The sequence below is a fragment of the Trichosurus vulpecula genome, chromosome 1 (assembly GCF_011100635.1).
Source record: "Trichosurus vulpecula isolate mTriVul1 chromosome 1, mTriVul1.pri, whole genome shotgun sequence".
Classification (NCBI taxonomy): domain Eukaryota; kingdom Metazoa; phylum Chordata; class Mammalia; order Diprotodontia; family Phalangeridae; genus Trichosurus; species Trichosurus vulpecula.
Genome location: NC_050573.1, coordinates 407,436,089 through 407,462,679, shown reverse-complemented (window position 1 = coordinate 407,462,679; position 26,591 = coordinate 407,436,089).

The window sequence follows — 26,591 nt, the reverse complement described above, 5'->3', positions numbered from 1 at the left end:
ATGAGTCTGACACAGTGGAACAATGTCTCAAAATATTGATCATTGTATTAGGACACAGTTTTGTTGCATTTTTATGTTGACTTTATATGTATATATTGTTGCAGTCTCTGTTGGATATTGTTCTTTTGGTTTACCTTGCTTGCGCTGCCTCATTTCAAACAAATCTTCCCATGTTTCTCTGAATTCTTCTAATAATATTCCATTACAATATTCCATCACATTGCATTCCAATGTAAAGTTTATATTCATAGATCATAATTTGTTCAGCCGTTCTCCAATCCTTAGGCACATTTTGTTTTCAGGTTATTTTCTATCACAAATAGTGCTGTTATGAATATTTTTGTATATCAGTCTGTACACCTTATTGGTGTACATGTTGTTTTCCTCCTAGCAGAATATATGCTCTTTGAGGGCAAAGGTCTGTTTCTTTTTGTCCTTTGTCTTTCTATGACCTAGAAAAGAGCTTCACACATAGCAAGTGCTTAATAAGTGCGTGATGACTAGGATTTAACAATTCCAATTTGTATTCAAGAATAGTTAATTCACTGCTTGCCCAGAAATTAATGCCTGTTGTCTTCCCATAGCCCTCCAACAATGAATTTTCCTAACTTTGCCCGCTTCTAGGTATGAGAAGATACCTTAGAGTTGCCTTAATTTGTATTTATCTGATTATTGGTGATTTTGAACATTTTTCACAGGTGGTTACTGATAGTTTTGATTCCTCTGTTCCTAACCTCTAGCCATTTTTCTACTGGGGAATGGCTCTTACATATTTGTAACAATTCTCCATATATTTTGGATGTCAGACAGTTATAAGATATATTTAATGCTAATACTTTGTTGACCTATATCTTTGATTTTAATTCTAGTTACAGAGATTTTATTTGCATAAAAGCCTTTTAATTTCATAATATCAAGATTGACTGTTTTGTCCTTTAGGATCCTTCCTATTTTGTGTCTGTTTACATGTTTTCTCCTATACAGAATTATAAAAGATATGACCTTCCATTCTCCTCTACAGTTTTTATGGAGTGATTTTTTTTAACACTTAGACCATTTATCCATTTGGAATTTATCGTGCTATAAGGTGTAAGAAGTTGATCTTAACCTATTTTTTGCTAGACTGCTTTTCAATTTTCCCAGAAATCCTTATTGAATAAATAATCCTTACCCCACTAGTCTGTATTCTTGGGTTTATTAAATTTTTTTCTAAGTCTTCTTTATCTAATTTATTCCATTGGTCTTCTTTTCTATTTTTTCTCCAGTGTCAGTTTTGATAATTACTGCTTTGTAATATAGTTTGATATCCATCTGCACTATGTTCCCCTCTTCTTTACTCTCCCAACCCTTATATTCCTTGATATTCTTGAACTTTTATTCTTACAAATAAATTTTGGCATTATTTTGTTTAATTCTATGATATTTCCCTTTGGTAATTTGATATGCTCTTCTAAGATGCAAGTTAATTGTTTTGAATTTATATACTATCATCTGGACAATTTTCTTTTGGCTACTTAGCCTTACATCATCAAATATCATTCTGCTTTCAGTATATTATTCACATCACCTTGGGGAAGTTGTTTAATGTTATGATCTTTATTTTTTTCTGCAAGCAAATGAGTATTCAAGAATCATATATGTCAAATATGTTGCAGAGAAGTTTCTTGAGCTCATGAAACTTGAGCTCCCTGTCAGGGGCTCTAGCCAGTAGACCAAATGATCTTTTACCCCTTTACACCTGGGACAATTTTTCCAATTTCCAAGTTTTGGTGATGACTAAGGAATGACTCAGAGAGTCTGCCAATAGGGGAGAAGGAAGTGTTTCTCCCAGATGGTGCTAAAAAGACCTTATCCTTATATGCTTATATACAACTCTTAAATATCTTACCTTTCCTCCTCACCAAGACAAAATAAGATCATAGATTCAGCTCCAACAGGGATCTAAGAAACCATCTTAGAGTCAAACCTCCTCTTTTTTTTAAACAGATAAGAACATTGAAATCCAAAAAGTTAAGTGATTTATCCAAGGTCATATACAAAGTAACAAAGTCTGAATTTGAACCTAAATTGTCTGATTCTAAATTCAGTATTATTTCACCTATATCACATTGCCTTAAAAGTCGTAAGATATAGTTGGACAAGAGGTGGGAAGATTGGGACACGAATGCATTATCAGTAGAATTATGAACTAATTCAACTATTCTGGAGAACAATTTAGAACCATGACAAAAGGCTATAAAATTGTGGAAACCTTTTAATCCAGTGATAACACTACTAGGTCTGTATCCCAAAGAGATCATCAAAAAGGGAAAAGGGCCCACATGTACAAAAATACTTATAGCAGCTCTTTTTGTAAGTGGCAAATGAGGGAATGCCAATCAATTGGGGAATGGCTGAACAAATTGTGGTATATTAACGTAATGAAATACTATTGTGCTATAAAAAATGATGAGGGGGTGGATTTCAGAAAAACCTGAAAAGATTTACATGAACTGATGCTGAGTGAAGTCAGAAGAACCAGGAGAATATTGTGCACATTAACAGTAACATTGTGTGATGACCAACTATGATAGACTTAGCTCTTCCCGGCAATACAATGATCCGAAATAGTTCCAACCGACTCTTAATGGAAAATGCTATCCACATCTAGAGAAAGAACTATGGAGTCTGAATGCAGATTGAATCATACTATTTTCGCCTTTTGGGGGTTTTCCTTTTTGTTCTGTTTCTTCCGTCACAATATGACTAATGTCAAAATATGTTTAACATGATTGCACATGTATAACCTATATTAGATTGCTTGCCATCTTGGGAAGGGGGAAGGGTAAGAAGAGGGAGAGAGAGAGAAAAACTTGGAACTCAAAATCGTATAAAAATGAAAGTTGAAAACTATCTTTACCTGTAATTGGAAAAAAATACTTTTTAGAAAAAATAAAAGAATTGTGAGATTCAGACATCAAAGGGACCTCTTACAATTCATCAAATCCAACCTCCTTTATTTACAACCACTCATTTCTACAACTTAATGTGGATAAAAATGTTGGGGGAGGAGAAGAATAAAAAATATACTTTGTCTTGGGTCTCCAAATCAAGCACTGTTTCATTTTATCTTAATGTTTATCAATCAGTTGACTGATCTGCGTTCAAATTTTGACTCTGACACTTAGTACCTATGATAGAGACCTTGGACAAATCATTTACTTTCTCTGGGTCTCAGTTTTTACATTTTCAAAATTATAGGGATGGACTGGATGTCCTCCAAGGTCTTTTCAACCTCTAGATCTATGTTCCCGTAATCCTGTGAACTCTTGCATGGAGGGAGAGGACACTGAACTGAAACAATTCTTATTCATTCCTTATTAATGCGAGTTAGAAGGACCACTCCACCTGGATACTGGTTTCTAGTGGCCTCAGGAAGGCAAATATGCCATTGGTGAAATAACAGAAGGTGAGTAAATGCTTAAATAAAAGTTACAGACAACTTGATGATTATCTTGTCTTCTCTGAAATACAGACCTGGGTCATCTGTCTTTATCTAAACAACAGATCAAGTGCTTAATAATCCTGGAGCTTGGGGCAGCTAGGTTATGTGGTAAATAGAGGACCAGCCCTGGAGTCAGGAGGACCTGAGTTCAAATCCAACCTCAGACACTCAGCACTTGACGCTTATTAGCTATGAGACCCTGGGCAAGTCACTTAAACCTGATTGCTTCACCCTTCCCCACCAGCGTCCCCAAATTCCTGGAGTATTCTTCCCATTTATTATGGAGCATGAAGTTGTACAGAGAATGTCTCTTTTCTTCCTCTGCTCATTTGAAACTATGTACAATTTTTAGTTCCTTATTCCCTAGATTTTCTCCAGCTTAGCAGTCTAATGTTAACTAGTCACTTGGCTGAATGATACTAGTATCCAAGGCTCTTTACAATCTGTCACCATTTAGAAATTTAAAAAATATTTTTTGAAACCTAGCTTAATTTGGGAGAAGAATGTATTTTACATAATTATTATTGAGAATAATGAAGATGAAAGCACAAATGTCCTTAATTTTTTTGAAATCTTTTTAAAAAGTTAAGGTTTCACTTTTCATACAAATAAAGTCAGATCTAAATCACTGGAAAAACATCAGTTGCTCATGGGTAGGCCAAACTAATATAAGAAAAATCACAATTCTACCGAAATTAAATTACTCATTCAGTGCCATACCAATCAAATTACCAAAAATTAACAAAATTGATCTGGAAGAAGAAAAGGTCCAGAATATCAAGGGAATTAATGAAAAGAAATTCAAGGGAAGGTGGCCTAGCTGTAACCAGATCTTAAATTGTATTATAAAGCAGCAACCATCAAAACTAGTTGGTAGCGGCTAAGAAACAGAGTGTTGGATCAGTGGAATAGATTAGGTATGCAAGACACAATAGTCAATGACTACAGTAATCTACTATTTGATAAATCCAAAGATTCCAGCTTCTGGGACGAGAATTTACTATTTTACAAAAACTGCTGGGTAAACTAGAAAATAATATGCCAGAAACTAAGCATAGACCAATATCTTACAATGTATACCAAAATAAAGTCAAAATGGGTACATGATTTAGATATAAAGACTGATATTATGCGCAAACTAGGAGAACAAGGAATAGTTTATCTGTCAGATCTATGGAGAAGGGAATAATTTATAACCAAACAAGAGATAGAGAACATTATGAAATGCAAAATGGATGGTTTTGACTACATTAAATTGAAAAGGTTTTGCACAAACAAAGCCAATGCAACCAAGATTAGAAAGGAAACAGAAAGCCAGGAAATAATTTTTACAACCAGTGTCTCTGATAAAGGCCTCATTTCTAAAATATAAAGAGAACTGAGTCAAATTTAAAAGAATGCAAGTCATTCCCCAGTTAATAATGGTCAAAGGATATGAACAGGCAATTTTCAGAGGAAGAAATTAAAGCTATCTATAGTCATATGAAAAAATTCTCTAAGTCATTCTTGATTAGAGAAATGCAAATCCAAATGACTCTCAGTTACCACAACACACCCATCAGATTAGTTAACAAGACAAAATGGGAAAATGATAAATGTTGAAGAAGATGTGGGAAGTTTGGAACATTGTTACATTATTGGTGGAGTTGTGAACTGATCCAACCATTCTGGAGAGCAATTTGGAACTGTGCCCAAAGGGCTATAATATTGCTCATACCCTTTGACACAGCAATATCGCTTCTAAGTCTATACCCCAAAGAAATCACAAAAACAGGAAAAAGACCTACATGTACAAAAATATTCATATCAGGGGGTGGAGCCAAGATGGCAACTGGAAAGCAGGGACTTGCATGAGCTTCCCCCCAGGTCCCTCCAAAAAGCTATAAAAAATGGCTCTGAACAAATTCTAGAACTGCAGAACCCATGAAATAGCAGAGGGAAGCAGGGCTCCAGCCCAGGACAGCCTGGATGGTCACTGGGTAAGGTCTATTGTACATGGAGCTGGGAGCGGAGCTGAGCAGAGCCCAGCATGGGCAGCGGCAGGACCAACCAGACAAGAAGCCAGGCAGAACAGGCCCTAGAGCCCTGAATCAGTGAGCTATGGCAGTTACCAGACTTCTCAACCCACAAACACCAAAGACAATGGAGTAGGTTAGTGGGAAAAGCTGCTGGAGACAGAGTGGAAGGAGATTGCAGTTCAGCCACTGCCCCAGGGCTGCAGGGGTGGTGCAGCCCCCCACTTGGTGGCAGGAGTTAAATAGTAGATCAGAGGGAGAGTGCAGAGCTGGGTTGGCAGTTCTTCAGGGAGGAGGAATGCTTGTGTGGAAGTGCTGGCTGTATAGAAATAGCTCTGAAAACAACAGTGCATCCCCTCAAGCTTGGAAAAAAGTACTCTCTACTCTATAAGCAGTCATACTCTGATGAAAAACTCTAGGGTGAAGTAGTTGACTTGGAACATGGCCAGGCAGCAAAAACAGACTCAGATTCAGATTCAGACTCAGACTTTGGAATCTTTCTTTGGTGACAAAGAAGACAAAAACATACAGCCAGAAGAAGTCAACAAAGTCAAAGAACTTACATCAAAAGCCTCCAAAAAAACATGAACTGGTCTCAGGCCATGGAAGAGCTCAAGAAAGATTTGTAAAAGCAATTTAGAGAAGTAGAGGAAAAATTGGGAAGAGAAATGAGAATGATGCGAGAAAATCATGAAAAACAAGTCAATGACTTGGTAAAGGAGACCCAAAAAATTACTGAAGAAAACAGCACCTAAAAAAATAGACTAAGTCAAATGGCAAAAGAACTCCAAAAAGCCAATGAGGAGAAGAATGCCTTGAAAGGCAGAATTAGCAAAATGGAAAAGGAGGTCCAAAAGACCACCGAAGAAAATACTACCTTAAAAATGAGATCGGAGCAAGTGGAAGCTAGTGACTCTATGAGAAATCAAGACATTACAAAACAGAACCAAAGGAAAGAAAAAGTGGAAGACAATGCGAACTACCTCATTGGAAAAACCACTGACCTGGAAAATAGATCCAGGAGAGATAATTTAAAAGTTATTGGACTACCTGAAAGCCGTGATCAAAAAAAAGAGCCTAGATATCATCTTTCAAGAAATTACCAAGGAGAACTGCCCTGACATTCTAGAGCCAGAGGGTAAAATAGAAATTGAAAGAATCTACCAATCACCACCTGAAAAGGATCCCCAAAAGAAAGCTCCTAGGAACATTGTCGCCAAATTCCACAGCTCCCAGATCAAGGAGAGAATACTGCAAGCAGCCAGAAAGAAACAATTTGAGTATTGTGGAAACACAATTAGAATAATACAAGATCTAGCAGTTTCTACATTAAGGGATTGAAGGGCTTAGAATATGATATTCCAGAGGTCAATGGAGCTAGGATTAAAACCAAGAATCACCTACCCAGCAAAACTGAGTATCATGCTCCAAGGCAAAATTTGGATTTTCAATAAAATAGAAGACTTTCAAGCTTTCTCAGTGAAACACCAGAGCTGAATAGAAAATTTGACTTTCAAACACAAGAATCAAGAGAAGCAGGAAAAGGTAAACAAGAAAGAGCAATCACAAAGGACTTACTAAAGTTGAACTGTTTTGTTTACATTCCTACATGGAAAGAGGATGTGTGTCATTCATGAGACCTCAGTATTAGGGTAGCTGAAGGCCATATACATACATACATACATACATACATATATATACACACATACATACATATATATATATATATACACAGAGGGCACAGGGTGAGTTGAATATGAAGGGATGATATCTAAAAATAAAATCAAATTAAGGGATGAGAGAGGAATATATTGAGAGAGAGAGAAAGGGAGAGATAGAATGGGGTAAATTATCTCACATAAAAGTGACAGGAAACGGCAGTTCTGTAGGAAAGGAAGAAGGGGCAGGTGAGGGGGAATGAGTGAATCCTGCTCTCATTGTATTTGACCTGAGGAGGGAATAACATGCAAACTCAATTGGGTATCTTACCCCACAGGAAAGAAGGAGGAAGAAGATAAAAAAGGGCGGATGATAGAAGGGAGGGCAGATAGGGGGAGAAGGTAATCAAAAGCAAACACTTTTTAAAAGTGACAGGGTCAAGGGAGAATATTGAATAAAGGGGGATAGGTTAGGAAGGAGTAAAATATAGTTAGTTTTTCGCAACATGAGTATTGTGGAAGGGTTTTACATAATGATACGCATGTGGCATATGTTGAATTGCTTGCTTTCTTAGGGAGGGTGGGTGGGGAAGGAAGAGGGGAGAGAATTTGGAACTCAAAGTTTGAAAAACAGATGTTCAAAAAAAGACCTTTTGCATGCAACTAGGAAATAAGATACACAGGCAATGGGGCATAGAAATTTATCTTGTCCTATCAGAAAGTAAGGGAAAAGGGGATGGGAGGGGAGTGGGGTGAAAGAAGGGAGGGCTGCCTGGGGAACAGGGCAACCAGAATATATGCCATCTTGGAATGGGCGGGAGGGTAGAAATGGGGAGAAAATTTGTCATTCAAACTCTTGTGAAAATCAATGCTGAAAACTAAATATATTAAATAAATTAAATAAATCAATTTTTAAAAAAGAAAAAAACAAAACAATAAAAACAAAAAAATTATTCATATCAACTCTTTTTGTGGTGGCTAAGAATTGGAAATTGAGGTGATGTACATCAATTGGGTAATGGCTAAACAAGTTGTGGCATATGAATACAATGGAATACTATTGTGCTATAAGAAACCATGAAAAGGTGGACTTCAGAAAAACCTGGAAAGACATATGAACTAATGCTGAGTGAGGGGAGTAGAACCAGGAGAACATTGTGCACAGCAACAGTGATGACTGACTTTGATAAGCTTAGCTTTTCTGGGCAGTGCAAGGACCTAAGACAACTCCAAAAGACTCATGATGGAAAATGCCATCTACATCCAGAGAAAGAACTTTGGAGTCTGAATACAGATTGAAGCAGACAATTTGCTCCCCATTTCTATTTGTTGTTTTATTTCTTTTTCATGGTTCCTCCCACTTCTAATTCTTCTTTACATCACGACTAATGTGCAAATATGTTTAATATGAATGTAATCGTAGAGCCTATATTAGATTGCATGCCATCTTGGTGATGAGGGAGATGAGGGAGGAGAAAATTTAAAACTGAAAATCTTATGGAAGTGAATGTTAAGAACAATAAATAAATAAATGAAGGGGAATGAATGAATATTTGCATATGTGTGTGTGTGTGTGTATGTATAAAGTTAAGATTTTAGTGTTTTGATATCCTACGTGTTAACAATAATAGCCAACATTTATATGGTGCTTTATGGGTTGCAAAGTGCTTTATATATATTGTCTCATAATAACCTTCATATAAATGCTATTATCATCATCATTTTACAGATGAGTAAACTGAGGCTGAGAACGAGTTTAAAAAGTAACTTTCCTAGGGTCACAGAGTTAGTACATGTGTGAGAGGATTTAAATTCAGAGCTTCCTGTCACCAATTCCCATATTTTGTCTATTATGTCACCTATCTACCTCATATTGGAGAAAGCTCTTATGCTCTTGGGCTTTAGGTATTCGAATCTATAAAAGGAGAGGGTTAGTCCAAGAATAATTCGGGGCATCCCTCTTGTATAAGGCCTCTATATCTTTCCTCTCTTCCTCCCTGCCCTTCTTGTTATTCCATCACCATAGGAATATCATGGAATCCCTTTTGCTTATTGTTTGTAATTACCTTTGCAGTGTTTCTCCTCTCTAAAAGCCCAGAGGGGGGAAATAATCCAGAACAATTAACGGCAGACATACTGTAGGCATCTGGACATTTCCCCAGATGCACAAGGCGTTGCAGATGGCACACATGTGACAGTGTGTATTTTACCCTATAATGAGGAGGCTTTCAGGAATGGCTTATCCTCTGTTCCCAAAATATGCAGGTGGTGTGGCAAGCTAGATACAGAATAACTGATTGCATTTCTGAGTTCTGGAGGTCATGGCATCATTCATTCATGTTAAGACAACCTGGGATCAGCTAGCTACTGGAAAGTAATTTAAAGAGGTCATCTGGTGAGTGTATCCATATATCTTGAAGATTTATGAACATATTATGTACATATATCTCTTTCTAATGGCTTTGTGTGTGTGTATCTGTGTGTGTGTGTATGCATACACACATATCCCAAGGCTGTCATCAAATATTCACTTTTTATTATTAGTATATGTGTATGATAACATTTCTCCCCTCAGCAAATAGCTGAAACTTTGCCAACTTTCTAATCATCTTCTGGGGAGGTAGGTGCACCAATAAGGAGCTCTAAAATATATACAGATCTAACACTGAAGGACTACTTCTGTGTCTAATGGGGTTTCATGAAGCTGAAGAGAAAGCCTTGCAAATTTTCAGAAGGGAGACGGCTTGACACAGCTAACAAAAGACATGTATTTTTAAAATTTTATTGCTATACTGTAAGTAAATGCATACCAGATAACAATACATCTGTACCGGCTGAAATAGGAAATTCAGAACAAATCTGTTACATTCAACATAGATACAGCACATCTTATGGTCATAGGGGGATGGAGTGGGGTAGAGAATAGAGCTATTTGGCTTCATTAAAGCAACCATTTGTCATAAGTTGCTTCAACAATAGGTAGCAGTGGCCACATTGCCGTCCCCATGGGACCAATTTAATAATGAATGGAAAGAGAAAGTCTACGTTTTGGAAATTTCTTAGGGCCCAGAAGAGGAATGGCTTCCATAAACCTCCATGAAGTATTTGATTTTTGTCACATTAGACTCCTTCCCTAGCTTTGGGGATCTGAAGATAAACATTTGACTGCTTTTTCCTTGTTTCACATCCCACAAATGGGAATAGTAACTATGTAGAGTGCTTCCATAGGATATGGTAGGGAAAGAATGGTAGCCTTATCGCTAACTTCTGAATTAACTCCTGTGTACACTTCAAATTATATATTTTTCTTTTTCTAATAATTAAAAAAAATTGATTACCCACTAAAAAGTGAAGTGGAGAGCCCTTGAAATGGAGACCATGCGGGGATGGAGGGTTTTTTTTTTATACTTGAGCATATTAGGAGTAGAAAAGCTAGCTCTGTAATAAAAAGATAGAACTTGTCATTCTGTGTGTTGGTTAGATTCATGCTAAAGGGTACAGAGGAGGTATAGTTGGAAGGTCAATGGGGCAACTGGGCAGGTCAATGGTTCCCAGAATCCATCTTGAGAAGTGTCTTGATAATAATCCATTTGGCTTCCAGCTCTTCCTCCACACTCCATAAATTCAACAGTATCTGGGCTACCTGTTTATGACTGAGTGAGGCTCAGCCTTCCAGGAGATTATATTCTATTGGGGTGGGGAGGTAGGTGCACCAATAAGGAGCTCTAAGATATATACAGATCTAACACTGAAGGACTACTTCTGTGTCTAATAGGGTTGGGGCATGTATCACTCTCTTTTCTACTTTCAGGCTCAGAACTCAGGCATACAAAGCCATCCAGACCAGGTTCAGTCCTAGGGCAGCTTGGTTTCAAACTACTATTATGATTGGCTGGGAGTCTGATGTTTCAACCTCCCCAGAAGGCATTTCACATTGCACTTTGATCCCAAACCTGAAAGTCCCTTGAACTTAACATTCGAATGTTTTCACAGTCAACCATTCTTACTGGCCCCTGTTAACTGCTCTTCCTACTGAACCCAGGACCTGAGGATCTCTCGAACTCATGAGGTCTTTTCTAAGCCTAGATGTCTTGAAGATTAATGTTTGATCACCTTCTTGGGAGACCCAGATAGCAGCAGCAGTGATAGGGTAGGGAAAAGAGTACAATGCATTCTCCCATATTTCTTATGGGGTGTCTAGAGACTGAATTCACTACTTGCTACATGGGAGAGTCAATGCAAGAGAAAGATCTGGAAGCCATTTCTACTTTTAACTCAGGCAATTTCCTACTCCTAGGCTATTGTTATGTCAGTAATTAGGGCTAGGGTGAGGGAGGGCAGGGAGAGGACCAAGGGCCTACTTGCAGTTTGCCAAAGTTCTGATAAAATAAATCCTTTCAGGTCTAAGTCATGGCCAGGAACAGGCCCCAAAGTTCCATGTGGTTGATCAGAACCAGAAAAGGCAACTGAACATGCTCCATGGGGTGGCCTTTGTTAGAAGAGCATACAAAGAAAATACCAAGGTTTTTTTGGGGGGAAGAGGAAACTATTAATTGACAGGGGTGGTGGAAATCGTGATGGACCTATAGGAAGTGACATCTGAGCTGAGACTTAAGAGGGGCTAGGGATTGTAAGAGATGGAAGTCAGAAGAGAGAACATTCTGACATTCTTTTCTAGAAATCATTCAAGTTTGTGTGAAGAGAGACATAGATTATTAAAGGGAAGAGGAGGGGAAGGGGGTTATGGTAGAGCCTTTAAAAGATAGCCAAAGGTTCTCAGTAGGTTTGAGGAAAGAAGAAAAGGGACCTTATAGAAAACCTTATTCAGAAGGAAGATTGAGGATAACCTGTTCTTTTCTAAAGGATGGGCAAGTGTTTGGCATTTCGGAATCTAATTTCCTATCTCTGTTGGGCTTCCCACAGCTTCAAATAGCTGACAGACAAATGGGAAAAGAGAAAGTTTTATCTTTAATATTTTCATATGAAACTTCTTTTGAATGTCAGAGTGATTCAGAATGTTAAGGGTTCAGGACTTAAAAGGTTAAAAATGAAGTTATGACATTGTCCCTTCTTTAGCCCTTGTGAATCTAGGGCACATTCCTTGTCAATTCTCTTTCTCTGCTCTCATCCATTTGCATTCCATTCTATGCATTGCTGCTAAATTGATCATCCTGAAACACTTCTTTGCACATCATGTCCTGTGTGTCACACACACACACACACACACACACACACACACACACACACCCATAGTTCTTTATTGCTTACAGAATAAAGCCCAAGCTTTTTAAGCCTAGAATTCAAGGCACTCCCCCATATCCCTATCTACCTCTGTAACCTCACATCTCTGTTCCCTTACAATCATGAACTCTCTGTTCTAGCCACACTGGCCTATGTAATAGGAACACATCATCACAATCCACTCCACCTTCCAAATATGCCTTTTTTCTGTCTGTTCTTCCTACTTGGAAATCCTTTTTGTCTCCTCTCTTGGAGTTCCGTGACGCTGACCCAAAACATCGGGATTATAACTTTATAGTTAAACAGGCCTTTAGAGGACATCCAGTCCAACTCTCTCATTCTTCAGGTGAAGGAAGGAAGGAAGGGAGGAAGGAAGGAAGGAAGGAAGGAAGAAAAAAGAAAGAAAGAAAGAAAAAGAAAAACAACTATGTACAAAAAATATAGATAAAACAATTTGGAAGAATCTCAAAAAAAGACAGTAGCATTACAGAGGCCTGGGAAAGACTTGTTGAAAGAAGTGGGACTTTAGCTGAGAACTGAAAGAAGCCAGGGAAGCCAGAAGGTAGAGGTGAGGAGGGAGAAAATTCCAGGTGTGGGAGACAGCCGGTGAAAATGCTCAGAGTTGGGAGAATGGTACATAATATAGGGATTGTGTATGATACAACTGTGTATGGGCAACAGACAAGAGATCCTTAATCAAAGGATCATAGATTTAGAGCTAGAAAGAACTATTAGAAACCATTGAGTCCCTCCTTTTTACAGATGAGGAAAATGAATCACAGAGAGGTTAAGTGACTTGTCTAGTGGCACGTGGCTAGAAAGAATTTGAGGTGGGAATTTGAACAATTTCTTCTTGATGTTAACTCCAGTTCTCTATCTACTAAGCACAGAGCCCAAAAAAGATAATAATAATGATTAAAAAAACTCACACTTGAGAGGCTATGAAAACAGTCAACCTCATTTTCGGCTTGAAAATTCTCCATAATCTGCCCCACTCCTCCCCACTTCAAAGTTCTCAATGACTTTTTATGGACACCAGTACAAATTAGTTAAGAAATTTCTGCTTATTTGGAAATCTAATAGACTGGTAGGTCCTTAAGAGCAAGAATTTTCTTTTTCATTTTGTCTTTGTACCCCCAGAACCAAGGATAGTAGCTTGCAAATAGTAGGAGCTTGATAAATGCTCATTGAATTTATTAAAATCCCCTTGTTTATAAAAGTACAGGGTATGTTGAAAGGGATGGTCTTTTGGAGTGGACTAGGTAGGGAACTTTGCTCTGCATGTCATTAATATATCATATTGACAATAAAAGACATGGTTTCTTTATTTTTGACAGGCTTACTATATGTGTTGCTTGACAATAGATGGAATTAGTTTAAACAAAGCCCAGCATTCCTGCCCTGAAGGACTCATTGGAAGGACAAAGCAGTGCAGAGAAGGCAAACAAACCTAATATAGGTGAGTGTGAGCCGCTGCCCCATGTCTGTCCCAACATTCATTAGACAAATGACAGCCCCCGTGATTGTCAATCGTTCAGCATACTAGAGGCTGAGTTGTCATTTGTTTGGTTTTGACACACATTTTCCATTAATGTCTTTGGCATTGATGTCCCAAGGACCATTATTATCTCAAAGATGAATGGTTTTTATACAGTGTAAACACTCTAGAAGCTGTCCCTGCCACTTTCCCAGAACATAGGTTTCAGTAGCATGTGCATTGAAGAGGCAGTATGGTGCAGTGGATAGATAGAAAGGAGTCAGGAAGACTCAGCTTCAAATCCCACCTCAGTCATTTCCCAGCTGTATGACCCTGGGTGAGTCATTTAACTTCTCAGCCTCACTTTCCCCATCTATAAAATGGGGATAGCAGTAATACCTTCCTTACAGGGTTATCTGGATGATTGGATGTGATATTATATGCAAAATACTTTGCAAACTTTAAAGAGCCATATCAGCAATAGCTGTTATTATTGACAACTTCAATTACACTTCCAGTCTAGATGAGGAGACAAGATACATAAACAGGAAAAGATAAGAAACAGAGCAGGATAGTGAAGATGCATTGTTAAATCCATGGTACAGACAATACCTGCTGTATGAGTTCGGAGGCAGAAGAAGTCACTTCTAGAAAAGATGGCCAGGTCAGGCTTTACGGAGGAGATCAGATTGAAGTTGAGCCTTAAAATATGGTTAGGATTTAGTGGAGGGGGAAAGGGAGAAAATCGCAGGCAAGGCGAGTCATGAGCAAAGGCACACCAATAGTCAGGAAAATTACAAACTTGCTTAGTCAGAATAAATGTGATTAGAGTGACCAGAGGTAACATGGGATGTAACTATTAATCTTCAAAGGCAATCCCTCCCTTGCTGTAGTAGCATAGACACTCTTTAAAGTCTGCCTCCTTTTTCAGACTCAAGGATAGAAAATAAATATGTAATCAAAGGGAATAATTTATATTCATCCAGCCATGTCATAAAGATAAGCTGCCTGACTCTGATCTAACCCAGCGCTCTTTACAACATCAATTTGTTTCTGATTTGTAGAAATATGAAAGGACAGAAACACAGGGTCAGACAATAAAAACAACTGAACTAAATGTGTTTAGTTGGGAAAGAATTGGAAATAGGATTCAGATGTTTATTCAGACTATCCAAGTATCATAAACTTGCCACATTTGTGAGGAGCCGCTCACATTTCTAGGTTCTGCCTTAACACGTTAGAAAGTATTATCTTAGTTCTCACCCTTTGGATTTGGGGGCCCACCAAGAGTTAGAATTGAAGATAGACAAATAAGCTAAGAAATAAGGTAGAATCCTTTGGGATGGATGTAACCAGATATTCAAAGCAAATGGGAGAGCTGAGGTCAGGTTGCTTCTCTCCCTGCTATGCCTCCTCCCCACCATCTTTAGCCCACCAATTATGACCATATTCAGGGACTCTAATTTCTAGTTTCCAATGGAATCAGATTTTGGGAGAGGAGCCTCCTATTTAACCAGAGATATCAGAAATTCTAATATAATAATAACCTTTAAATCAGCTTCTTTTCTCACTGGTCAGATTAATTTGAGGACTTGGCCACAATTGGATGGTGGCAACTATGATGTTAGACTTTTAGGTTATCTGAAGTGAAAAACAACAACAACAACAAAAAAAAACATAAGGCAGACACTGCATGAGGAAAATGGCAGAATCAGACTGCTCTCTGCACCTGGTAGGTATGTGTATGGTAATTAAGGTGGGACTTTTTTTTGCTGTTTTCCTTTTTGGAGCACTGAAGTAATCAAGTGCCTTTGTTTCTTTGATTAAATCCGGGAGTTTTTGATGACCTGCTAAGGAACAAGAAAGCCGATTTCACATAGGTTTGAGCAGCGTGGTTGTGATGCCTGAAGAAGCGTCACAAGGTCTTGAGTAGCATGGTTGTGATGCCCTTTGACCCTGAACAGGGTATTTCAATTCAGAGGTTAGCATTTTGTTTGGGGTTCTCACTCACTGGAACTGTGTCCTGTGATTTGACCAGACAAGACTCTGGGTAGCTGCTGGAGCCCCCCCGGCTTTGAAAAAACCCAGGTGTTGGTGCTTCTCTATTGTGATTTTGTCAGATAGAAATCTTTCTGTTGATTCATGTTTATTCGCTCTGAAGTCCAGGGTGTTGGCTTTTCCCCCTGAACTAAGTGAATGATACATGTATGTTTAATTAAAGTGAGATTGTTATCCCCTTGAAGTTGCTTTCCTTAGAAAAGCAGATCAAAGAACCTGTGCTGGAAGCCCTCCTGTGTGCTCTTGTTGTTGGTCTTACTTAGCCACAGTAGTGGCAAGTCACATTGTTGTTATAGTATGGCTAAAATTTATCCATTTATTTAAAGAGGCCCACGTGTTCCTTTGATGAAGTTGTTAGAGTACATTTGATTCAGTCTGTGCTACTTATAACCATTGGTGTTTGTGAAGAAGGATAAAGTGGAGTTGGAATGATTATTTAATGTGATTGTCCAGAAGTGGATACAGTGGTCATTGTGGGTCAATGTGTGGAGAATGATACTGAGGCTGTGATAGGCATGGGACCTGACAGTTTAGGACCCCCTATAATAGGAAGAGGGTTATAGCTGGCTTTCAGTGTTATGATCCTCAGCTTTCTCATTTATAGAATGGAAGTAATAATACTTGTATCACTTACTTCATAGGCTTATGCACAGTGTTTTATAAATCTTAAAATCTCATTTAAATCTGAGCTGTTATTATACTTAAAGAATTTGTGATTCATCTATGTATCAGTAAGGCAGAATTCATGACTTCAAAGATAACCATGAATATGCCTGAATGCTCCAGAATTGCAGGATATAAGGAATTCTCTAAGTAGAAGACAGAGGAGTTAAAGCATTTATTGAAACTCAAAAGTAGCAGACCCAGAGACCAGTGTCCCCAGTTCGACATCCTGGCAAGAACCTTCCAAAACCAGTATGCCCATCTCACAATAGTGACCAGGAGGCCACAGAAAAACATGATGGCAGCAAGCCAAGCCATACTGGTGCTTCTCCCCCGCCCCCAATGCCAGGGCCCTCCAGCAAGAAGACCACCCACGGGACTCAAGCCCCTGCTCAGCACTCTCCAGTCTCCACGAGGGTCAGTCCTGCTTTTTTGTAGTTCCTGCCACTGTCGCCACCCCTTCAGCCACAATCTCCAAGCTGTTTTCCAGCTAGCTGACTGCTTCCTCTCTCCCTCAGCTCTTAACTGCTCTCACCAACTGCCTCTTAGCTCTGCTTCAACCGTTCAGCAAGCTCCTCCCACCATGGGCTTCCATTGGCTCCAGTCCTAGCCACTCCCCCCCAGGACCCTGAAAGCCCTGCCCCCAAAGCCCACTCAGATGAACAGGAAAGATCTTCCCATTCACTGATTGCCTTTACAATCCGTTAGAGACTCCCTCCATTATCACAGATCACAGTCTTCATTCATCTTAGAGGAAAGTGTTCTTGGGTTGCTAGAGCTGAGAAAACTTGCCCATCGTTCTGATGATGAACCTAGCTGCTCTTAGCTTGGCTAACTTGTGAAGGTAGATATGTGCTGGTTTGCAGGACATACTCAAGGCCTTTCCAGTATGGTAGGACTTGCCAAAGCTCGTGGTTCACTTGGGCAGCTTTCAAGACCCGAAGGTCATTTTGAGAAACCAGAGTAGGATGTTACTATTCCTGCCTTAGAATAAATTTACTGATGCATAAAGATGGTACATATTTTTTTCTTTCTAATAAAGAGAGGTCTCAGATATTCGGATAGATCTGTGATTTCTACAGTGTGGATATTCTTTCCACTGATATGGAGCTGAGCCTAGTCTTTGCACAAGCATGTCTCTTGTTCATGTCCTTCACTGAGTCATTTACAGGAGATCTACTTACTGTGTTGGGGACCTTCCTTACTTTTTTTCCTGACATCCCTAGTGAAGCACTCAGGCTGTCCACCTGTTATCCTTTACTCTTGCAAAATGGCCTGTACACCATTTTTTCCCAGCTGTACATTTCCTTGATGACATCCTTCACCTTTATTCCTCTAAATTTGTTACATACTATAGTTTGGGCAGCTAGGTGACACAGTAGAAAGATCCGTGGGTGTGGAATCAGAAAAGACTCATCTTCCTGAGTTTAAATCCAGCCTCAGACACTAGCTGCATGACCCTGGGCAAGCCACTTAACCCTGTTTGCCTCAGTTCCTCATCTGTAAAATGAGCTGCTGAAGGACATGGCAAAACACTCCAGTATTTTTGCCAAGAAAACCGAGAGAGAGAGAGAGAGAGAGAGAGAGAAAGAATATGTTTGCTCAAACTTTTTGTATTTTTCAAGCTCATTGTTTTAAAGCTCATTTTCTTTCATTTCATTTTAAAGCTCATTCTCTTCTGAGTTAACAATCGCTCTAGTTCTGAAGCCCATTAGAAGGCTTTTCAGTGACACACAGTATAAACTCTGCATGATCATGACTGAAAACAGCTTCCAAAGTTCAGTATGCTCTACAAGTAGCAAGTAGAGAATATTTGTGCATTCTCTAAGGAATGGGCTCTCGTTAGCCAACCCCTCCATTATAAAAAGATTAACTTTTATCCAGATTATGACTAGCATTTACATGGATTATCTATAGTGTTTGTCCACTGGTATGTATCTATGAATCTATATCTATATCTATATACCTATATCTATAAATAATAGATGTATGTATATACATACGTATCTATCTATATCTGTATCCATAGATGGATCCATTGTCTATCTCTAGTGTCTGTCTAAGATGTAGATATATAGGTCCCTATACATATAGATATACCTCTATACAGAAAAATCTCTCTCTATATATCTATATCTATATATCTATCTATCTATATCTATATCTATCTATCTATATCTGTATCTGTATCTATATCTATATCTGTATCTATATCTATATCTATATCTATATCTATATCTATATCTATATCTATATCTATATCTATATCTATATCTATATCTATGTCTATATATCTTGGACAGACACCACAAAGAGACATTGTGTTTGTCCCAGAATTAAAAGGGATAGGGATACTAGGCTCAATTGTCTTTAGGAAGTTGCAAATTAAACTTCTCCTAGAAATAGCATAGAAAAAAGGAATCTATTTAGAAGAATTTTATCAGGATCCTATAAGTGGGCAGAAAGTGACTTTGGTAGTAAGAGAGAAAGTCTCCATCCTTGCCTAAACTTGATTTTCATTTTGTAAGGTAACAGCAACTGGATCCACAGTAAATAGGTATGGTTTAGTTGGAAAATATTACTAATAAAGCAAGGGGAGTTCATATAAAAACATGTGCACATCCAGGGGGAGAAAAAGCTAACATGCTTTATAAAGCTCCATATCTCCATATTTTATTTCCATATCTCCTTGTTGTATCTGATAGCAGGAAGGGATGCTTGGATAATGTTTCTCTTTGCTGAGATTCACTTGGTTTCTGTGCAGTAGACACCAGGGACACTTTCTCCTTCCTTGGTTATTATATCTATCTTTGTCTGAGTGCTTGGGTACTATGGAGATAAGTGCCTTTAAAGTCCCTGGAGAGAAAAAGATGAATGGTTTTGTTTTTCAAATATCTTTGTAAAGGATTTGGAAATTATTATTTGTTAAGACTGTAAGTACACACTTAATGAAGCATGGCAAATTAAATACCCCCTCCAGATACATTAAATTTGTATCATGGACCCAAGACCCCACAAAACAAAACTATTCTAATCTAAAGTGAGGTTATCTCAGGGTTGCAACTTGCTTCAGCTTGACAAAAAGTTTACTCCTGGGAACTGCCATGTTCTTTCAGATTGAAAATCATTACTTCATCTTCTCCCACTTCTCTCCCACGGCAGAAATGATGCACAGTATACAAGTTGGGTCCCCCAAGGCAGTGCAGACTTTCTCGTCAGTTTAGTGAACCCCAGGCCATGTGACATTTGCACAGGATTCGAAGAACTAGATTTCCAAAAAGCATCTCTTCTCTCTTTTTTGGTCTCTCTGTTTCTGTCTCTTTCTCTCTGTCTCTCTGTCTGAGGACAGAGTTGGATTGCTCTAGAGCAAAGAGACATTGGCTGGGTGAGTTCTCTTTATGAGAAATATGTCTTCTATCCAATGATTTGGGGTTTTTGACTAGTAGTTAGATATCATGTTTTGCCATATTGTTTAGTCCCCCCACCCCACTTTCTAGGATAATCCTGAATAGTACCAAGCTCATACCAGATTCCCGTCCACTTCTCACTTTTTGGTGCTTATCTGACATGTGACTTGTGCCCAATAGAGAGCTAAAAGGGCAGCATATATTCAATAATTTTGGGAACTTAGTCATGATTTTTAAATTTTGGTACCAAGATTCTGGTGTAAATATTCATTTTCCCTTTTCCTTAAAGGACTAGATAAACTGAGCTTTATTTTCCTTAAATAATCCCTTTGGCATTTAATAACTAATTAAATTAATGGAAGGCAGAGTGGTGTAATGGTTAGAGAGTGTCCCTGAGTCAAAGATCCAAGTTCATGTCTTAGCTCTGCCACATGTGGGCTGAGTGACCTTGGGCAATTCATTTAATCTCATAGGGCCCTACACAAGCTGTAAGACTAAACTGGAGAGCAGATGTCCCTTTGCGTTGGTGGAGGGAATTTCCTTATTGGGGGTTTCCTATACCCCAGTGAAATCAAAGTCCTGGTCAAAAAGAAAAATTTAAAAAAAGACTAGACTCTTCCTTGTCCCATCTCTGTTCCAGTTGCATGAGAGAACAGGGGGTAAGTTGTAACCAAACCCCAGAAGGATCATGGATGGAGTGGCTACATTTGGTTTGAGACAGAATCCATCAAACTTTTAACCTTTCCCAGTTGCTGGATAGTCTTGGGTCCTCCTGATAGGTCTGTATATGCCACAGGCTGTGTGTATATAGGCTGTTTATATCTTTGTGGGTAATGAAGTGAGAATAAAAGCTAATGAGGCTTATGTTTTGGAGAATGTATAATTTTGCAAAAAAATTAAAAATATGAAGATAAGGCTTCTGATACACCCTGGATTTTTGTTGAGCCATTTCAGCATTTTGAAGACAGCTAGCGGGAGTAAAAGTGTGGTCTTTGGCCTTAGGATTGGGTGAAATAAGATGATCCAAGCCATTTTTGACCTTATTCTGTTCAAGCTCTACTCAGCAGAGGTAATGCATTGTAGGCATTTAATTTAATGGTTCAGGTATAATGTGGTAGGTTACTTTGGAGCTGGATAGAGGTGCAGCCTACTTATTCACATGTGTAATCTGGACTTCTCTGGGTATGTTTGGAGCATGGCTAGTTTGCCTAGCAAGAAGCCTCCCATTTCTGGCTACCTACATCTTTAAAGCTGATGAGACTGAGCCATTCGCTCTTTTCTGTCATCTTTTTGGATGTGCTCTTTTCAGACATTTCTACCTCCTTCAACCAGCGCAGATGTCATGAGTGAACAAGTGAGACGAAAAGGACGTGCCTTCCTCTGCTTACTTCTCTTTTACCCTAACCATGTAATGGGGGGCTGGCCAATGAGTCCTGAGAGCATGCTTAAGGAACATAGATGGGTGTTTGGTGAGCCTGCTTCTGGGCATGGAGAATGGAAGGACCTTATCTCCACTTCAGAGCAAGTGTAGGGATTCTAGAAATATTTCCTATCTATGTACCCTGTGCTGAAGAGGAGTCTTTTAGTTGTCTGTTGAGTCACAATTGGCATACTTACATAAAACCTTCTCAGCCTTTTCTCTTCCTGGATGCATTCAATTGAAGTGGATGAGATGCCGTTAGTCTCTGGGTGGTGAAAAAACCTTCACACTCTTATCTCCCCACTGGGGCAAGACCCCTGAGCACATGGCCTTTGCTATTTTATCTGTCTCTATTCTTTACTGTTTGTAGGTGAAGGAATATTGAAAATAGCTATAAGCTTGTGAACCACTCTAGTATCTTTGTCAAGAAAACCCCATGGACAACATTGGTATGCTATGGTCCATGAGGTGACAAAGAGTAGGACATGATTTAATGACACAAAACAACAGCAACACCAACAAGAAGAAGAAGGTTGGAGGAGCTGTGTAACCCTGGGCAAGTCACTTTTAACCTCTCTATGCCCAATTGCAAAATGGGGATAACAGCACCTATCTTCCAGGGTGGTTGTGAGAATCAAATGAAATAATATTTGTAAAGCCTATAGCACATAGTAGGTGTTCAAAAATGCTTGTTTCCTTTCCCTTCCCCTTTCATTATGAGGATCAAATGTGCTGACATATATGCAAAGAATTTTGCAAATCTTAAAGTCCCAAAGTCATGCAGCTAGTTAAATACCAGAGTCAAGATTGATAACTGGGTCATCTAATTTGAAATCTAGGGCTTTTTCTACTACTGCATGTTGCCAAAGCAACATTTTGATAAGCTGTAAATTTAATGAGTTACTGGTTATTATTAATAATGAGTATAATTAGTGGGCCTCAAGGATCCAAGATTCAAGAAGCTTATAACCCCATGTCTGTTTTGGGAACCATATGTCTATTCAGAATTTGTATTCCTGTATTCTAGTACATAACACAGAAATAGCTAGACATCTTTTGTTAGACATGTTCAAAAGAAAAATGAACACTAAAGGTTTGATTTAAGGGAAAATATTAGATTTGTTCCATTACTACCTCTCCTCCCCTACACTCCCCAAACACATACCATTTGCTAATTCTGACCATTCTCCAAATGCCTTTCTCTCCAAGGGAGGGGGGAGAAAGAAAATCAGGGAGAGATGTAGGGAGTGTGGTGAACCCTATATGTAATGGGGCTTAATGTGTGGCAAGGGCTGTCATTGTGTGGCTAAAAGGGAAGGAAAATAAACATCTCTAGCCTCTTCTCCTCCCACCCTTCTCCAAGGGAGGCTCATTTGTGCCAGAAAGTGAAGCAGGAAGGTGGAGCTAGAGGTCACTCTGTTCTCTTCAGATGAGGAGGTATGGACTAGAATCATAATTATTTGCTCCCTTAAATATTTTTCATCTACAGTATATGATTGGGTTCCATTTAACTTCTGATCACTTTGTCATTTTTGGAGAAAGGATGACCCCAAGCTCTATATCCAAGTCTTGACCCCTTTCCCACCAAATACCAGGCCCACAAGGAACACCACACAGTGAATAGCAAAGAAACTCATTTATCCAAATCATAAGAAAGCTGAAATCAGATAATGTATAGGAGAATATATATTAGACAGTACAAAGTGAAGGAGCTTTCCCATTGTGATAGAGGTAACTCAACTTGACCAAAAGTGAGTATCCTTGATCTCACCCAAGGAGAAACTCCACAAAGTCTCTAGAGTAGCAAGCTGGAACAGGGAAATGGTGTAGACTGCCCACTCCTCTCATGTCTTTCCTCAGTCTTTTCCTTCAGCAACCTGAAGTGGGTTTGGCCTCCTCCATTTTCCCTCTTAAAGTTGGAAGCCAGAAGTGCTTGACTTGACACTAGAAGAAGACTTAAAGCTTGAAAAGTCCCCAAAGGGTCTGGCAAAGGCTGGCGCTCTCTTGCCTCTTACCAACTCTACCCCACCCCTTGCAGAGGGCAGGGCTTTCATATCTACTAATAAGGAGAGAGGCTTTGGGGCAGGAGTTACACAGAGACAAGGAAACTAGAAAGGGCAGAGGACAAGGAAGATAATGTGAAAGGGAAGTACAGAAAAGGATACCCTAGAATGACTGCTAGACTTGGGGGAGTAAGATGAAAGAACCCAACAGTATTTTTCTTTTCCTTTTTCCTATTCAACCCTACTCAAGCAACTGACTTGATCCTTGCAAAGTACTTTGTAAGGGAGGCTTCTACTTGTAGTCTGTATGGAAAAGATATTCCCCTTGTGTGTATTACCATAATGGTAAGTGCAGGGCTTGAGAGGAAAGGAATATAGGTGTATACCTGATAAACGATCCCATAAAAGGCTGTTCTCTTTCCACAGTCAGGATCACAAATGATTTAGCAGCTTCCACATTAAAAGACCAGAGGGCTTAGAAGTGGAAGGCAAAGGAGCTAGGATTACAAACCAAGAATCACCTACCCAGCAAAACTGAATAAACTGCTTCAGGGGAAAAATGGATATTTAATGAAATAGAGGACTTTCAAGCATTCTGGATTAAAAGACCAGAAAATCTGACACTCAAACCCAAGAATCAAGAAAAGCATAAAAAGGTAATGAGTATTCATAAGGGACTCACTGAAGTTTAACTGCTTATATTACCTGTAGGGGAAGATGATAAAGGAAACTCCTAAGAACTTAATTATTTTTAGGATAGTTAGAAGGAATCTACATAGACAGAAGATGTGGGTGTGAGTCAATTATGATATCAATGGATAATCTCAAAAAAAAAAGGGTTGAGAAAGGGATATACTGGGAGAAGAGAGAAGCAAGAGGTAGAACGGTAAAAATTTTGTTACATAAAAGAGGCACACAAGGAAGACCTTTTATAGTGGAGGGGAAAATGGGGGGATGGGAGGCAATACACATACATACAGATATGTACACAGACATTCAGTTGTGTATAGAAACCTGTCTTACCCAATAGGGAGATAGGAGGGGAACAGAATAATAGATATGGGGGGTGGAAGATGGGGGAAGGCAGTGGTCAGAAGCAAAAAAGACTTGAGGAGAGAAGGGGTAAAATGAGAAAGAAAAACAGAAAAAAAGAGTGGAAGGAAATACACAGTGATCATAACTGTGAATGTGAATCTGATATATTCACCACATGTGACTTACGGTTCCTGTGATGTAAGCAGGTCACATGGCCTATTAATGGGTGGGTAAGATCTTCAAATCTAAATTGTCATTACATTACCCTTAAGAACAGAAGCTGATAGCAGAATGAATTAGAAACTAGAATCGAATAATATGTTGTTTACAAGAGATACCCTTGAAACAAAAAAAAATCATACACAGAATTAAAATAAGCAGATAGAGCAGAATCTGTTATGCTTCATTCAGCTGAAGTAAAAAAAGCAGGGGTAGTAATCATGATCTCAGATGAAGCAAAGGCAAAAATAGATCTAATTAAAAGAGACAATCAGGGAAACTACCTTTGGGTAAAAGGTACCAGAGACAATGAGGGGCAGATAGGTGGTGCACTGGATAGAGCGCTGGGCTCTATCAGAGTCAGAACTCTATTAGAGTCAGGAAGATCTGAATTCAAATACAGCACCAGACACTGGCCAGCTGTGTGATCCTGGGCAAGTGACCTAATCCCTATTTGCCTCAGTTCCTCATCTATAAAATGGTGATGCACTGAAGAAGGAAATAGCAAACCACTCTAGTATCTTTGCCAAGAAAACCTCATAGACAAAGTGCATGGGGTCATGTAAAATCAGACACGATTGAACAATGATCATAGACAATGAAGTAATATAAAAAATCTTATAAGTTTCTTTTCTCAAATATATTGGGAATTGAGTCAAATTTATAAAAAAAGAACCATTCCTCAATCGATAAATGGTTAACAGATATGAACAGGCAGTTTTCAGACAAAGAAATCAAGAAATCTATAGTCATATAAAATACTCTAAATCATTACAAATTAGTGACATGTAAATTAGAACAACTCTGAGGTACCACGTCGCACTTATCAGAAATGGAGAGGATGAGGGAAAATAGGCACATTAATGAACTGTTGGTGGAGTTGTGAACTGGTCCAACCATTTCTGGAGAATAATTTGGATGTAGGCCCCAATGGGATGGAAGTGTGCAAACTCTCTGACCCAGCAATATTACTACTAGGTGTATATTCCAAAAAAAATCAAAGAAAAAGGAAAAGGACCTAAATGTACAAAACTATTTAGAGCAACTCTCTTTTTGTGGTGGCAAAGAATTGGAAATTGAAGGAATTCTCATCAATTGGGGAATGGCAAATTGTGGCATTTGATTGTGATGGAGTACTGTTGTGCTACAAGAAATGATGAGGAGGATGGTTTCAGAAAAAAACAAAACATGGCAAGACCTAAATAAACTGACTCAAAGTCAAGTGAGAAGAACCGAGAAATCATTGTGCACAGTAACAGCCATGTTATAATGATGATCAGCTGTGAAAGACTTGGATACTCTGATCAATATAATGATCCAAGACAATTTCAAAGCACTCATGATGAAAAAATGCTATCCACATCCTGAAAGAGAGCTGATGAATTCTTCCTTTCAACCTTGTTTTGTGTTATGGCTAATATGAAAACATGTTGTACATGATTTCACATCTGTAATTGATATCATTTTCCTTACCTTATTGAGTGAGGGAGTGGTGGGAGGGAGGGAGAGAGAGAATTTGGAACTCAAAATTTAAAAAGAAAGGAATGCTAAAATTAAATAAAGAATAAATTTATTAAAAATATAAATGGGTGCCATCTTCCCAACTCTGAGACAGTGGAATGGAGTTTATCTCATCCAATCATTGGTTAGCCTGTAGCCAGCTTTCAGCACAGCAAGGAATCCATTTATTAGTACTCTAGAGATGGCAGCTCTAAATGGCAAGTGCTACAATTTTTATAGGGAGGAAGCCCACATGGAGGATGACCATCTTATATAGAAGATTCTCTATATTGAGAATATAGAGGATTGCCCTGACTTCTCACCTCTTGACCAGGGTTCCTCTCTTGTACTCTCAATTCCTTACAAATAGATACCCCTAGTTTCATGATGTTAGTGCCTCATAGAATTCTG